We start from the raw sequence: 14,716 nt of genomic DNA, 5'->3' as shown, positions 1-14,716 counted from the left end.
ACTGTTCGGAAAAAGTGGCCAGCTCCTTCTGCGTACGTACTCAGCACACGTCCTATCCATCCTAAGAAATCAACAATTTACTGTAGGGAGTTAAGTTATCAATTTTTAACGAGGCTGGTATTTCACTAAAGGCGGCTCATAGCTGACTAAACTAAGCTTACTAGACACTTCTTGTTGGAAACAATGAAAAGAAGCACTATCTGTTCTGGACTGTATTCAAAACAAACACGAAATCTATGGAACTCTATTACTAGTAATCGAAAATTAAAGCTTTCTAAAAGCGAAAACACACGGAGAAAGAAGTTGCCGTTCTTCACAACCACTAGAGAATTTTGCCAAGTGACCTTCTATCTTCTTACAGTCACTCAACGACGACGTCTTCCCGTACGCGACAGCATCATTAGCAGACAACCGCAAAAGGCTCCTCAACTTGTTCGTCAGGTCGTTTGTCTGTTCAGGGAATAACAGCGTCCTATCACACTTCTCTGAGGGCATTTCTGGCGATACTCTTGTCCCTAATGAACGTTCGCCGTAGAGGACAACGTGTTGGCCTCCATTACTTAAGAGGTTTCCGAGGCACTCACATATATGGTAAGCTATTCCATATGCTCGTACCTTTAACAGTCAGTAGTGGAGCATGTAACAAGCTGAAGGCGTATTGTAGATGACAAGTGATATTTGAGCCCATTTAGAATGGGGCTTTGTCGAAAAGGTTACATTTAAATTGCACCCATGATTTCTAGGGGAGTAGTATTGATTTTAACTTAAAGACTTTCACTCACACAGCTGTCGTTAATCACGAATCCACTGTCATTCAATACACAGTAAAATAAAGAATTAAAAAAAAAGAAACAATTAAGTCACCGAATAAGCAGCTACGGTTAGCCGAAGTTCACTGATCAGATTTTAAGTTGTTACTGATTATGAGTGGTGTTTGCGCAAATCCCACCGGCGTACGGTGAGGGTGAAGAAGTGTCAACAGAATCAGATAGTGAGCGACGAAAACCAGACAGTAATGTGTGTCACTGCAGCCCAGTCCTAATTACAGTACGTTTCTCAAAATGCCTGCATTGTATAGCATCTTCAACTAGTGCCCTCATGCGGATAACGCTCATGTTCGCAGCGTATCCCGATACTTGGCTCATACAGCCTCAAATCAGTGCTTTACAAACTTGGTTATTGTGGTTGTAAACTGCATGTTTTGCAATATTTGACATCTTATTTACCTAACATATTAGTGCACATATTATAAATTCATATGGTGCTGACAGAAAGTAAGAACACTTAATTCACATTACTCTTCGTATATGACGCTTTTTGTTATTACCGGTGATTCCTTCCCTTGATAACTCATTCTGTTGTTGTTCCGTTGATTTTATTTTGTCTCTTTCTTTTGTTATAATTTACTTTCCGGGAGATCTCGTTTCTAGTATTCTTCTCACTACTTCCCCATTGATAATACAGTTTCTGCTGATTTTAAACGTCCGTCTCTAACACCAAATCTCTAGCGCGTCTAGCAGTTACTACTCCTCTGTTGAAGCAAAATGCTTGCACGTTTTCTTTCCTCGTTTCCTGACTGACTTCGTTGTTGGCTTAAAGGTGTAGTTGACCTGCTGTAGTCTGTTCGCAACCTCTTTCTGCCTTCTGTCACCTCTTGCTATCTGGACTCCCAAACAGTAAAAGTCTCTCTGTCTTCTACGTCATCTCATCCAATTACGAATCATAAAAATTTTAGGTCCTTCCTCAGAGTTGCGTGCCATCACTCTCGCCATCCTCTTATTTATCCTCGCACTACACAACTGCAAACGTACTCCGCACACCACGTTACAGTGTGTGCCGTCAGCAACTTCTGGTACCAAAGTCATCTCACCCTTTCCGCAGTATATACGCGAATTGTGGGTGGCAAAAAAAGGCTGTCGCTAAACGTGAGTATAATTTCTCTCAGTTTAGCACCGCATATCATCTCTCACTGTAACGCCGCGGTCATTTCGACAGACGTATGTGGCCGGAAGTGACAGATCTCCGACTCTTCTTGGAACTTAGGCTCCAGAAATTTCAGCAGGAAGTCTCTGCATGCTCTACAGCGTCATGCATAGCGCCTTATATCGCGCCTGTAGACGTCTTGCAATAGCAGTTGGTGATACGGACGATGAGTCGAGGAGCTCTCGTGGCAGATCTGCCCTTGTGCTCCATAAGTTGCTAATAGTTCCAGCTACAGTCGAGAGATGGCAATATCAAACAGACACTGAAATCATATGGTGTCAAATCAATGGATTTTTGTAAATAATAATCATCTGCTCTTAATGTAGCATCTTCTGTGTATCATTACAGATTTTATATTTATAAATGAGTACTCCAAAATTGCTTTTTTAGTAAATTGCTTTGAAGAACCCAGCATGTTGTGACTGGTTCACGATAAAATATGTGGGAGCTCGTTTTATTACTGAAGCGGAATGGCTATGTCTATCAGCCAGTCAGAAGACATTACATCGCCCATGTTTTGTGGACTACAGTGCTGTTTTGTGTTGTCGAGAAAAAATTCGAAGCTCAACCACCGTGGCGATAGAACTCGCCTACTAGGAGCTCTGAATATATAAAATAATTATGCGAATTCATCCTGTTGTATGGACCGCGGAATGTCGGAAAGTATTCACAGACAAACCAGAAAGACGAAAGCGCGACATTCCGGATTTACTGTGTGAACTGTGACATTTTTAATACCTTTATCCGCATAGCATATTGTACAATTCGCAACGAAGAACTGAATATTTCCGTGGATCGAAATGCGGAATATTTGAGCGAGCATTCGAAAACACAGAACTTTATCATGTAAAATTTTTGACAACAGGAACGATTAAATACCGTACGCAGACTGTTACTAATGTGTGTGTGTTAATTTCGATACTGTAATTACACACTGGCAATAGTTGGGCGATATTTTTGTATCAAAGAAGGAACAATATATTGAAGAGTTCACCCGTAAACTAATATCAATTAATAACTCAAATGCCGGCTGAAGTGGCCGTGCGGTTCTAGACGCTGCAGTCTGGAACCGCAAGACCGCTACGGTGGCAGGTTCGAATCCTGCCTCGGGCATGGATGTGTGTGATGTCCTTAGGTTAGTTAGGTTTAACTAGTTCTAAGTTCTATGGAACTAATGACATCAGAAGATGAGTCCCATAGTGCTCAGAGCCATTTGAACCATTTTGAGCCAATAACTCAAATATCCTGAAACTAGAAATATTGTTATGCAATTTTTACATATAGTTATTGCTGCTAGTTCTACTACAGTTCATTTAACCGAGAAACATTTGTTGTTTTATAACACGTTCATGATAAATCTGCCACAGCTGTCGAAAACTATCATTGACCTAAGTCTTACGAAAGAAGTACCACGGTTTCGTGGTCTTAGCCCCATCATCAGGTGTATCTGAAATGCAGCAGCTGTACGACGTCACGTCCATGCCAAAACAGTAGCACGCAAACATCGACCGCAGATGGACTACCAACTAGTTGTTTGGGCACTGACATGGCACCCTGCTTCTGCTAGACTGCATGCATTCGCGCTGGGAATTTTAAGAGAAGATGCATTTTCACACGCCGCGATTGGAAGCTGGCGTTCTTTGCAGCCACAATTTGGAATATCATTTTGACGGTCCACTTAAGGTAGATCTTAGCGTATTCGTTGTTTTGGCATGGAGATGACGTCCAATTACTGCTAGATTTCATATACACCTGACGGTACCGCTAAGAAGCCGAAACAGTGGTAGTGTATAGCGGCTCCTTTCGCGTCAGTAATAGCATTTTACACCTGTGGTAGGTTTGTTTACGATGAACATATTGCAGAAAGTTGAGGGTGTCCTACAAATAAAATTTTATTTATTGTAACAGGTTTCGCGTGACTGAGCTGCAGAAGAAGAAGAGGTCACCGGAAGGTGAGTAAATATTTTTCTGTACACGTAATATAACCTCGCCGCCGCAAACGCCTCTCCAATGGCATTTGTCGCTGACGTTTGTTGAACATCTCCGTAACAGTCTCATGGCTACTACAAGATTCTCGAAGTCAGATTTCGTAAAAAAGCTCTCCACTTTTCTTTGGACGTTCTCTACGTCTCCTATTAATGCAACGTGGTGAGGGCTCTTGTCTGGTAATCAATATTCAAGAAGGACACGAGCAAGGTCTCTGTAAGGTATTTATTTCGTTGAGGAATTAGATTTCCTTCCTATTCGATGTTAGCTGTTACTGCTTCCAGAGTGATATAGGAAAAAGTATACTTCTTTACCTATTTCTCGCAGTACTTTACATTTATTTACGTTCAGGGTCAGCTACCAGCCCTTGCACGAGCTGTGGATCTTCTGTAGTTTCCCGCGTTCCACTACAGCCTTCTGCCGTTGAAACCAACTACATCTACATCTACATGGATGTTCTCTAGATAACACTCAAGTTCCTGGCAGAGGGCTCATCGAACCACCTTCACGACAGCTCTCTATTATTCCACTCTCGAATCGCGCCCGGAAAAAACGAACACCTTTACATTTCCGTGCGAGCTCTGATTTCCCTTATTTTATTTTGATGTTCGTTTCTCCCTATGTAGGTCGGAGTCAACAAAATATTTTCGAATTCGGAGGAGAAAGTTGGTGATCGAAATTTCACAGCGAAAAACTCCTTTGTTTTAATGGCGTCTACCCCAAATCCTGTATTATGTCAGTGGAACTCTCTCCCCTATTTCGCGATAACGCAAAACGTGCTGTTGTTCTTTGAACTTTCTCGGTGTACTCCGTTAATCCTATCTGGTAAAGATTCAAGACCGCGCAGCAGTATTCCAACAGATAGTGGACATGACGGAAAAGCGTAGTGCAGGCTGTCACTGTAGTAAATCTGTTACATATCCTAAGTGTTCTGCCAATGAAACGTAGTCTTTGGTTTGCCTTCCCTACGAAATTTTCTTTGTGTTCTTTCCAATTTAAGATTAGATTAGATTAGATTAATACTAGTTCCATGGATCATGAATACGATGTTTCGTAATGATGTGGAACGAGTCAAATTTTCCAATACATGACATAATTAAGTTAATTTAACAACATACTTAAGTTAATATAACAACTTTTTTATTTTTTGTGTCTTTTTAATTTTTAATTTTTATTTTTTTAATTTTTTTGTAATTTTTTCTTTTTTTTTCTTTTTTTCTTAATTTATATCTAAAAATTTCTCTATGGAGTAGAAGGAGTTGTCATTCAGAAATTCTTTTACTTTCTTCTTAAATACTTGTTGGTTATCTGTCAGACTTTTGATACTATTTGGTAAGTGACCAAAGAGTTTAGTGGCAGTGTAATACACCCCTTTCTGTGCCAAAGTTAGATTTAATCTTGAATAGTGGAGATCATCCTTTCTCCTAGTATTGTAGTTATGCACGCTGCTATTACTTTTTAATTGGGTTTGGTTGTTAATAACAAATTTCATAAGAGAGTATATGTACTGAGAAGCTACTGTGAATATCCCTAGCTCCTTAAATATATGTCTGCAGGATGATCTTGGTTGGACTCCAGCTATTATTCATTTACACGCTTTTGTGCAATAAATACTTTATTCCTCAGTGATGAATTACCCCAAAATATGATGCCATATGAAAGCAATGAGTGAAAATAGGCATAGTAAGCAAATTTACTAAGATATTTATCACCAAAATTTGCAATGACCCTTATTGCATAAGTAGCTGAACTCAAACATTTCAGCAGATCATCAATGTGTTTCTTCCAATTTAATCTCTCATCAATGGACACACCTAAAAATTTGGAATATTCTACCTTAGCTATATGCTTCTGATTAAGGTCAATATTTATTAATGGCATCATACCATTCACTGTACGGAACTGTATGTACTGTCTCTTATCAAAATTCAGTGAGAGTCCGTTTACAAGGAACCACTTAGTAATTTTCCGAAAGACAGTATTGACAATTTCATCAGTTGATTCTTGTTTGTCAGGTGTGATTACTATACTTGTATCATCAGCAAAGAGAACTAACTTTGCCTCTTCATGAATATAGAATGGCAAGTCATTAATATATATTAAGAACAACAAAGGACCTAAGACTGACCCTTGTGGAACCCCATTCTTGATAGTTCCCCAGTTTGAGGAATGTGCTGATCTTTGCATATTAAGAGAACTGCTTATTTCAACTTTCTGCACGCTTCCAGTTAGGTACGAATTAAACCATTTGTGCACTGTCCCACTCATGCCACAATACTTGAGCTTGTCTAGCATAATTTCATGATTTACACAATCAAATGCCTTTGAGAGATCATAAAAAATCCCAATGGGTGGTGTTCGGTTATTCAGATCATTCAAAATTTGATTGGTGAAAGCATATATGGCATTTTCTGTTGAAAAACCTTTCTGGAAACCAAACTGACATTTTGTTAGTACTTCATTTTTACAGATATGTGAAGCTACTCTTGAATACATTACTTTCTCAAAAATTTTGGATAAAGCTGTTAGAAGTGAGACTGGACGGTCATTGTTGTCATCAGATCTATCCCCCTTTCTGTGCAAAGGCATAACAATAGCATATTTCAGTCTATCAGGGAAAATGCCCTGTTCCAGAGAGCTATTACACAGGTGGCTGAGAATCTTACTTATCTGTTGAAAACAAGCTTTTAGTATTCTGCTGGAAATGCTATCAATTCCATGTGAGTTTTTGCTTTTAAGCAAGTTTATTATTTTCCTAATTTCAGAGTATATTTGCAGATTTGCGACTAGTTTCAAGACTTCCTTGCAGTCAGAACTCAACGCGGCGCTCTTAACGGAACAAAATCGATAGATGTAAAGATAATTTCCGGTGGACTCTGTGCAAGTGTAATAGGATCTTTATTGTTTACAATGTAAATAAATAATCTTCTAGATAGCGTAGGATGCCCTTTATGACGGTTCACAGATGATGCTGTCGTCCATAACAAAGTAATGACGCCAGAAGGTATGGATTTACAGAAGGACCTGCTGAGGACTGATGATTTGATCGGGTTCTGGCAGTTGACCCCAAACGTAAATAAATGTGAGGTATAGCGCGTATAGAGGAAAATAAACCAAAATGTACTACGAGTCGGGGCGGGGAACCTCAGAAGTTTGAATATGATAGGGAAGCTGGAAACCGAAAAAGGAAATACTGAAGCTCAATCTAAATATAGTGGGGGGTCTATGAAACGAAACGGAAAGAAGACAAGTACTTCTGGAGAGATGAATATAGGGTATATCAACAGCAGCAGAATACAGTATAATTTGAGTAGGATTCGTTACAAATACGAAGACTGGACAGAGAGTGAGTTACTGGGAACAGTTCAGTGACAAGGTTTTTCTCATCAAAATCGACAGCAAACCAAGACCAACACCGACACTTCAGGTAAAATTTCCGACGTCGCGAACCGAAGATGAAGAGATAAAGAATGTGTATGAGGATATTGAACGGGTAATTCAAGAAGATGAAAATGTAATAATCATTGGCGATTAGAATGCGGTTATAGTGGAAGGAGTAGAAGAAAGTGTTACAGGAGGATGAGGAATGAGAGAGGAGAAAGACTAATACAGTTCTTGATATATCAGTAACAGCGAATCTTCTGTTCAAGAATCACAAGAGGAAGAGGTGTAGTTTGGAAATTCTCGGGAATACGGGGAGATTTCAGTTAGATTACATCGTGGTCACTTAGAGAGTCCAAAACCAGATACTGAATTGTAAGGCATACCCAGGAGCATATATAGACTGAAATCACAATTTAGTAAAGAGGAAGCTGAAGCTTAAGAGAATATTCAGGAAGAATCAGTACGTACAGAAGTGGGATTCGGAAATACTGAGGAATGAAGTGAGCTTCATATTCTCTAGGGCGATCGATACTGCCACAAGGAAGAGCTCAGTAGGCAGCTGTATTGGGGAGTAGTGTATATCTCTAAAGATGGCCCTCACGGAGGTTAGCAAGAAAACATAGGTACAGAGAAGGTAACTGCGAGAAAAGCATGAGTAAAACAAGAAATACTTCAGTTGATTGATGAAAGGAGCAAGTAAAAAAGTATTTAGGAAAATTCAGGGATACAGAAATACAAACCGTTTACAATGAAATAAATAAGAAGAGCAAGGAAGCTAAGGTGAAATGGCTACATGAAAAACGTGAAGAAATCTAAACGCATATGATTGTCGGAAGAACAGGTTCAGCATATAGAATAGTCAAACCAACCTTCAGTGAAATTAAAATTAAGGGTGGCAACATTAAGAGTGCGACGGCAATTCCACTGTTGAATGCAGAGGAGAGAGCCGATAGGTGGAAAGGCCTCTTTGAGGGGGAAGGTTTGTCTGATGTGATTGGAGAAGAAACTGAAGTCGATAGCGAAGAGACAGGCCATCCTATACTAGCATTAGAATGTAAATGGCATAGGAGGGCTCACGATTGAATAAGGCAGAAGGTTAGACTACATTCCATCTAATTTCTAAAAATCACTGGAGGAAGTGACAACAAAACGGCTTTTCGCATTGGTCCGTATAATGTGTGAGTTGGCCGCTAAACTACCGACTTTCGGAAAAATGTCACACACTCAAATCCGAAGCCGAACTGATCAGTGCGAGGATTACCGCGCAGTCAGCTTAACAGCTCATGCATCCCAGTTTCTGACAATAATAACGTACAGAAGAAGAGAGAAGGAAATTGAGGATGTGTTTGAAGACGACCGATTTGGCTTTAGGAATTGTAAAGGCACCAGAGAGTCAGTTCGGACGTTGCGATTGATAATGGAAGCAAGACTAAAGAAACCTCAAGACAGGTTCATAGGATTTGTCGACATGGGAAAGAGCATACGACAATGTGAAATGAAGTAAGATATTCTAACTTCTGAGAGAATTAGGGGTACGCTGTGGCTAGAGACGGATAAGGAACGATACGTGCAGGAGCCAAGAGGGAATATTAAAATATGAAGATAGTAACTGTTCTCGAAAGAACAGGTACCATTGATGACTGTGCAGCTTCTCTAGAATAAATGGTAATTAATTTAAACCCCCAGCTGCCGACAGGTGTTGTTGATATACCTCGATGGCGACAGCCGAAAATGTGTGCCCCAGCCGCGACTGGAACCCAGGATCTCCTGCTTACATGGCAGACGCTCTATCCATCTTTTTTTCTTTTTTTTTCTTTTGTTCGATATAGTTCGTTGCGTTTTGTCTGGGAGGACGTCACAAGACATACGTTCAAGTTGATCGTTGACTCCTTGACTCGGTTTTTCAATTACAGAGAGCACGCAGCCCTCTGATCGAACACGCCTTTTTTACCTTTCTTTCCTTTATTAAAACAACCATATATGTACATAAGCACAAAAACAAAATATTGAAGTGCTGGAACTGATTCAAGACGAATTGTATCCTACAATAGACTGAAGAACACATTTCAATATAGTGCCATTTGTAAGCTTACAAAGTAGAACATAAATAGTAAACTGACAATAGCCTCTTCAATCCAGACAGAGACATAGAACCGAAACGCAAACATATATATAATTGATTGTCTTAACTGGAATGACATTTCTGTCATTTGATTCATAACCGTCCAAACTCAAAGTCATTTGGAGCACACAAACGGATAACAAGAGATGCACAGGAACATAAATTAATGAAAACGTCATAACGAAGTTAATAACACCACTGCGAAGCCGGGAGTAGTCCTAGGAACTGGTATAACCCCTTATTCGTTGTGTATTTTGTTCGCTACATAGTCTTGCATGTGATTTGTGTCCTTACCGGCATCGAGAATTACCCTACGCCTTGTTTTTCAAAAATTGTGTCTAACATGTTAGCAAACATCTTCCTGAAATTTGGGCAACGTTTCATCTTCCACGTTCTCATGTAAGCCTCGAAACTAATGAGATTATCTTCACTGTTGTGGATCATGATATATGTCACAAACTGTCCTGACATCCACATCACGGTGTTGTTCTTGGTAGCGGGGAAATGTGTCCGGCCAGAGCAAGATGTCGGTGCAGTGGCTGGCTGGGCTGCTGCGGGTAATCAGGCCCAGCCTCTGCTGCACCCATTTGCAGTTAATGAGATGACCGCCACAAGTGAAGCGATGGCGTAAGGTGTCGACCAGACCACAGCGGACGCATTTATCCCTGTCACTTAAACCGATTCTGTGCAACCTTTCATTAGCGGGTATAAAATCGTTTATCACTTTATACCATGTGGACGCCACATCAGCAGTGTGGACAGTTAAACTTATGTTGTCCCAAACTTCTTTCCAATGAACACTCGGGTATTTAAGTTCAATGGGATTCCGGACCTTTGGAGATGTCCATCTTTTTAATAACATTAACGTCGTCGGTAAATCCTGCGTGAAATAATTTCCATCAATATAGCTTACTTCAAGAAAAAACTGCTTGACATGTCGTAGTTTGTAATGTATTTTACCTACATCAATGGGTGGATGCATATCGGTGCGTTGTAAGGTTCGGAAGAGCGAACTGGTTGCGCTGAGAGGTTCCTTGTCCAACAAATGGGTGATTCGTTTAATATATAACGCAGTACACTTTCGGTTAATGTCAGGCATGTTTAGTCCGCCGGCCTGTCTGGAGGACGTCAGCGTGGTGTACTTCAATTTGAACAGATGCTCCTGCGAGATAAATCTATTAGAGAGTTTCATCACGTGTTTGGCTTGCAACCTGGGGACTGGATATACACTCCTGGAAATTGAAATAAGAACACCGTGAATTCATTGTCCCAGGAAGGGGAAACTTTATTGCCACATTCCTGGGGTCAGATACATCACATGATCACACTGACAGAACCACAGGCACATAGACACAGGCAACAGAGCATGCACAATGTCGGCACTAGTACAGTGTATATCCACCTTTCGCAGCAATGCAGGCTGCTATTCTCCCATGGAGACGATCGTAGAGATGCTGGATGTAGTCCTGTGGAACGGCTTGCCATGCCATTTCCACCTCGCGCCTCAGTTGGACCAGCGTTCGTGCTGGACGTGCAGACCGCGTGAGACGACGCTTCATCCAGTCCCAAACATGCTCAATGGGGGACAGATCCGGAGATCTTGCTGGCCAGGGTAGTTGACTTACACCTTCTAGAGCACGTTGGGTGGCACGGGATACATGCGGACGTGCATTGTCCTGTTGGAACAGCAAGTTCCCTTGCCGGTCTAGGAATGGTAGAACGATGGGTTCGATGACGGTTTGGATGTACCGTGCACTATTCAGTGTCCCCTCGACGATCACCAGTGGTGTACGGCCAGTGTAGGAGATCGCTCCCCACACCATGATGCCGGGTGTTGGCCCTGTGTGCCTCGGTCGTATGCAGTCCTGATTGTGGCGCTCACCTGCACGGCGTCAAACACGCATACGACCATCATTGGCACCAAGGCAGAAGCGACTCTCATCGCTGAAGACGACACGTCTCCATTCGTCCCTCCATTCACGCCTGTCGCGACACCACTGGAGGCGGGCTGCACGATGTTGGGGCGTGAGCGGAAGACGGCCTAACGGTGTGCGGGACCGTAGCCCAGCTTCATGGAGACGGTTGCGAATGGTCCTCACCGATACCCCAGGAGCAACAGTGTCCCTAATTTGCTGGGAAGTGGCGGTGCGGTCCCCTACGGCACTGCGTAGGATCCTACGGTCTTGGCGTGCATCCGTGCGTCGCTGCGGTCCGGTCCCAGGTCGACGGGCACGTGCACCTTCCGCCGACCACTGGCGACAACATCGATGTACTGTGGAGACCTCACGCCCCACGTGTTGAGCAATTTGGCGGTACGTCCACCCGGCCTCCCGCATGCCCACTATACGCCCTCGCTCAAAGTCCGTCAACTGCACATACGGTTCACGTCCACGCTGTCGCGGCATGCTACCAGTGTTAAAGACTGCGATGGAGCTCCGTATGCCACGGCAAACTGGCTGACACTGACGGCGACGGTGCACAAATGCTGCGCGGCTAGCGCCATTCGACGGCCAACACCGCGGTTCCTGGTGTGTCCGCTGTGCCGTGCGTGTGATCATTGCTTGTACAGCCCTCTCGCAGTGTCCGGAGCAAGTATGGTGGGTCTGACACACCGGTGTCAATGTGTTCTTTTTTCCATTTCCAGGAGTGTAGTTGGGCCATATAGTACGCTTTACTGAATATATAACTGCTGAGCAGTCATATGCGTTGGAAAATGTTAACGGACGGCAAATTGTTTTCATAGATGGCACCTTGCACTTTATTGGTGACCTGCTTCCAATTTCTTGCATTCATTTTTAGCGGGCATTTGTCGATAATCATCCCCAGAGTAGTGTGGGTTTCGAGACGCTTCGCCCAAGGTATAATAACTGCGTCGAATCCTCGAATGTTGACAAAGGTGCATTTACCGGCGTTGATTTTAGCACCGGAAGCACGACAGTACTCGTCTACCGCGGTCTTGAGGGTTGATACGTCTCCGTCGTTGCGCTATAACACTCCGACGTCGTCGGCGTAAGCACGAACGACGAAGGACGTTCCGGCGATCGAAAGGCCTGCAAGTTTGTCATGAATAGAGCGTAAGAGCGGCTCGAGCGATAAAACAAATAACGAGGGCTCCCCTGCGGCACTCCTCTTTGGTCCTCGATGGGTTGAGTAAGCTGTCCATTTACGCTGATTCTGGTTGTAATGCCCGTGACGAAATGTTGCACGACATTTATAACCCGTTGCTCAAAACCACAATGCTGCAGTAGCTGTAGGAGGTACTCGTGGCGGACGCGATCAAGAGCCTTGCAAAAGTCGATAAACAGCAATGCGAGATTCACGTTAGTGACTGACGCTATGGCTATTACATCTCTATATTCCGAAAGGGGCGTCATAATAGTGCGACCAGGGATGCATGATTGATGGTTGTGAATCACTTGCTTCAAAACGGAGACAATCTGCTGTTGAGTGCTCTGGCGAAGGTTTTGTAATCAAAATTGAGTAAAGTAATAGGTCGGAAGTTATCTAAGGTTTTTCGGTGTTTGCTTTTTGGCATCAATACAATTCGGCCTGCCTTCATTTCGGCCGGCACGTCACTCCCTCGCATCACTTCATTGAAGCATCTGTAAATGAGTGTCCGATTATGGGCCAGAAGCGCACATAAAATGCCCGTGGCAAACCATCAGGGCCAGGGGATTTATTCGATGGCGAGCCAGAAATCAGTTCAAGGACTTCGTCTGGAGCAAAATCGTGTACGACCGCCGAGTTGTCCGCAGGCGTGACTACGGTGGGCAGAGCACTCACGATATCGCCGCCGTCATCACCATGTGTATCGCATTGCGAGTACAGATCCGTGAAGTACCGGTAAACTGCAGTAAGAATATCTCTCTGTCGGGTCAAACGGAGTCCATCATCTGTGTCCAGCTCCCCGATAAAAGCTCGCTTGCGATGGGCACAATGTTTTATGAGGTGACACAGCGATGCAAGTTCGTCCTCTTGAAGCGATTTTGCTTTAGATCTGATCTTCAGTCCTTCAAGCTGCGTTCGCTTTATGCCTATAATCTTCGCCTTTATTAGTTTGATGGTCGTCAGCTGTGTGTTGGTTGGTGTCGTAGTCGCATACAACTCTCGCAGAACTGTTTGGTAAAAATCAATCGTGCGTTTGACATCTTGCGCCCGTTGCCAACTGTAGTTTCTTAAGGATAATCACATTTTCCGTTTGACCACAGCATTCCACCAGGCTATCTTGCTCGGATATCTGCAGCATTGCTTGAGACAATCCGCCCATGTCGTGGAGATGACATCTTGTAGCGCGGCATCGGCGAGAATAGAAACATTTAGGCTCCACGGAATCCTATGCCATTTAGTATGCTGTTTGGCCAGATTTATCGTGACACAGAGGGCGCAGTGGTCAGAGAAGGTAGCCGGAATGACATCGGCGTCCAGAACATGTTCGCAAATGTTCTCAGAGATGTACAAACGGTCTAGACGGCTACATGCGGTGGTGGTCAGGTACGTGTACTTTACCAGGGTAGGAAATTTTAGTTCCCACGCATCCTTCAGCTACAGGTGACGCACCAGATCATGTAGTTCCCTACAGTAATTAAAGTTTGGCGATTGGTCTTTCCTGTGGATCACACAGTTGAAATCACCACTAATTATCAACTGGGTTGGGTTGCGACGTAGCAAGTATATGATGTCTTGTTTAAAGAAGTTAGCTCTTTCTGATTTTAAGGTCGTTCCAGATGGAGCATAGATATTGACGAGGGTGACTTCAAAAATTTGGCAAGCTATGCCTCTACCGGAGTCCAACATTTCGAAATTGGTCACTGGGATTCCGTCTCGTGATAGAATGGCCGTACCTGTACCCCCGTCCGCCACGCTGTTTACTATTGTTGCAAATCCTGATACACGAAAACTTAAGATAGACACTTCCTGTAACAGAACTATATCAGCTTCGGACTCATAGATAAACTACCGTAGCATTGCTAATTATAAATCTGTCCTAACTCTATTAATGTTCAGGGACAAAAACTTATAAGCTTGACTCATGATCGTCCGAGACTTGTGGGTGATGGGAAGCGTAGGAAGCCCAGTCCATCTCACCGTCGGACTTCGAACCTACATCTGCAGGTTTTGTACCAGTTTTTGCGCTGACTTTACTTTTTGAGTTACTTCCAGCCACGGAGTCGTTTGGTTTAACTTTATTTTGCCGTCGCAAAGTCGTCCGAAGTGTCACTGAAGACGGCAGAATCGGCGAGT

At 43.0% G+C, this 14,716-nt stretch overlaps 1 long non-coding RNA gene across 1 annotated transcript in view; it reads left to right on the top strand.

The window, feature by feature from the left end:
• LOC124803032 overlaps window positions 1-14,716 on the top strand; it is a 1,832,333-nt gene that overhangs the window by 219,929 nt on the left and 1,597,688 nt on the right. Inside the window, exon 2 of the long non-coding RNA XR_007017183.1 lies at window positions 3,892-3,935. This is a non-coding gene — a long non-coding RNA (uncharacterized LOC124803032). The remainder of the gene's footprint in view (window positions 1-3,891; window positions 3,936-14,716) is intronic.

The sequence above is a fragment of the Schistocerca piceifrons genome, chromosome 6, assembly GCF_021461385.2.
Source record: "Schistocerca piceifrons isolate TAMUIC-IGC-003096 chromosome 6, iqSchPice1.1, whole genome shotgun sequence".
Classification (NCBI taxonomy): Eukaryota; Metazoa; Arthropoda; class Insecta; order Orthoptera; family Acrididae; genus Schistocerca; species Schistocerca piceifrons.
Note: the sequence above shows the minus strand (reverse complement) of the source record. Positions and strands in the feature narration are given on the sequence as shown.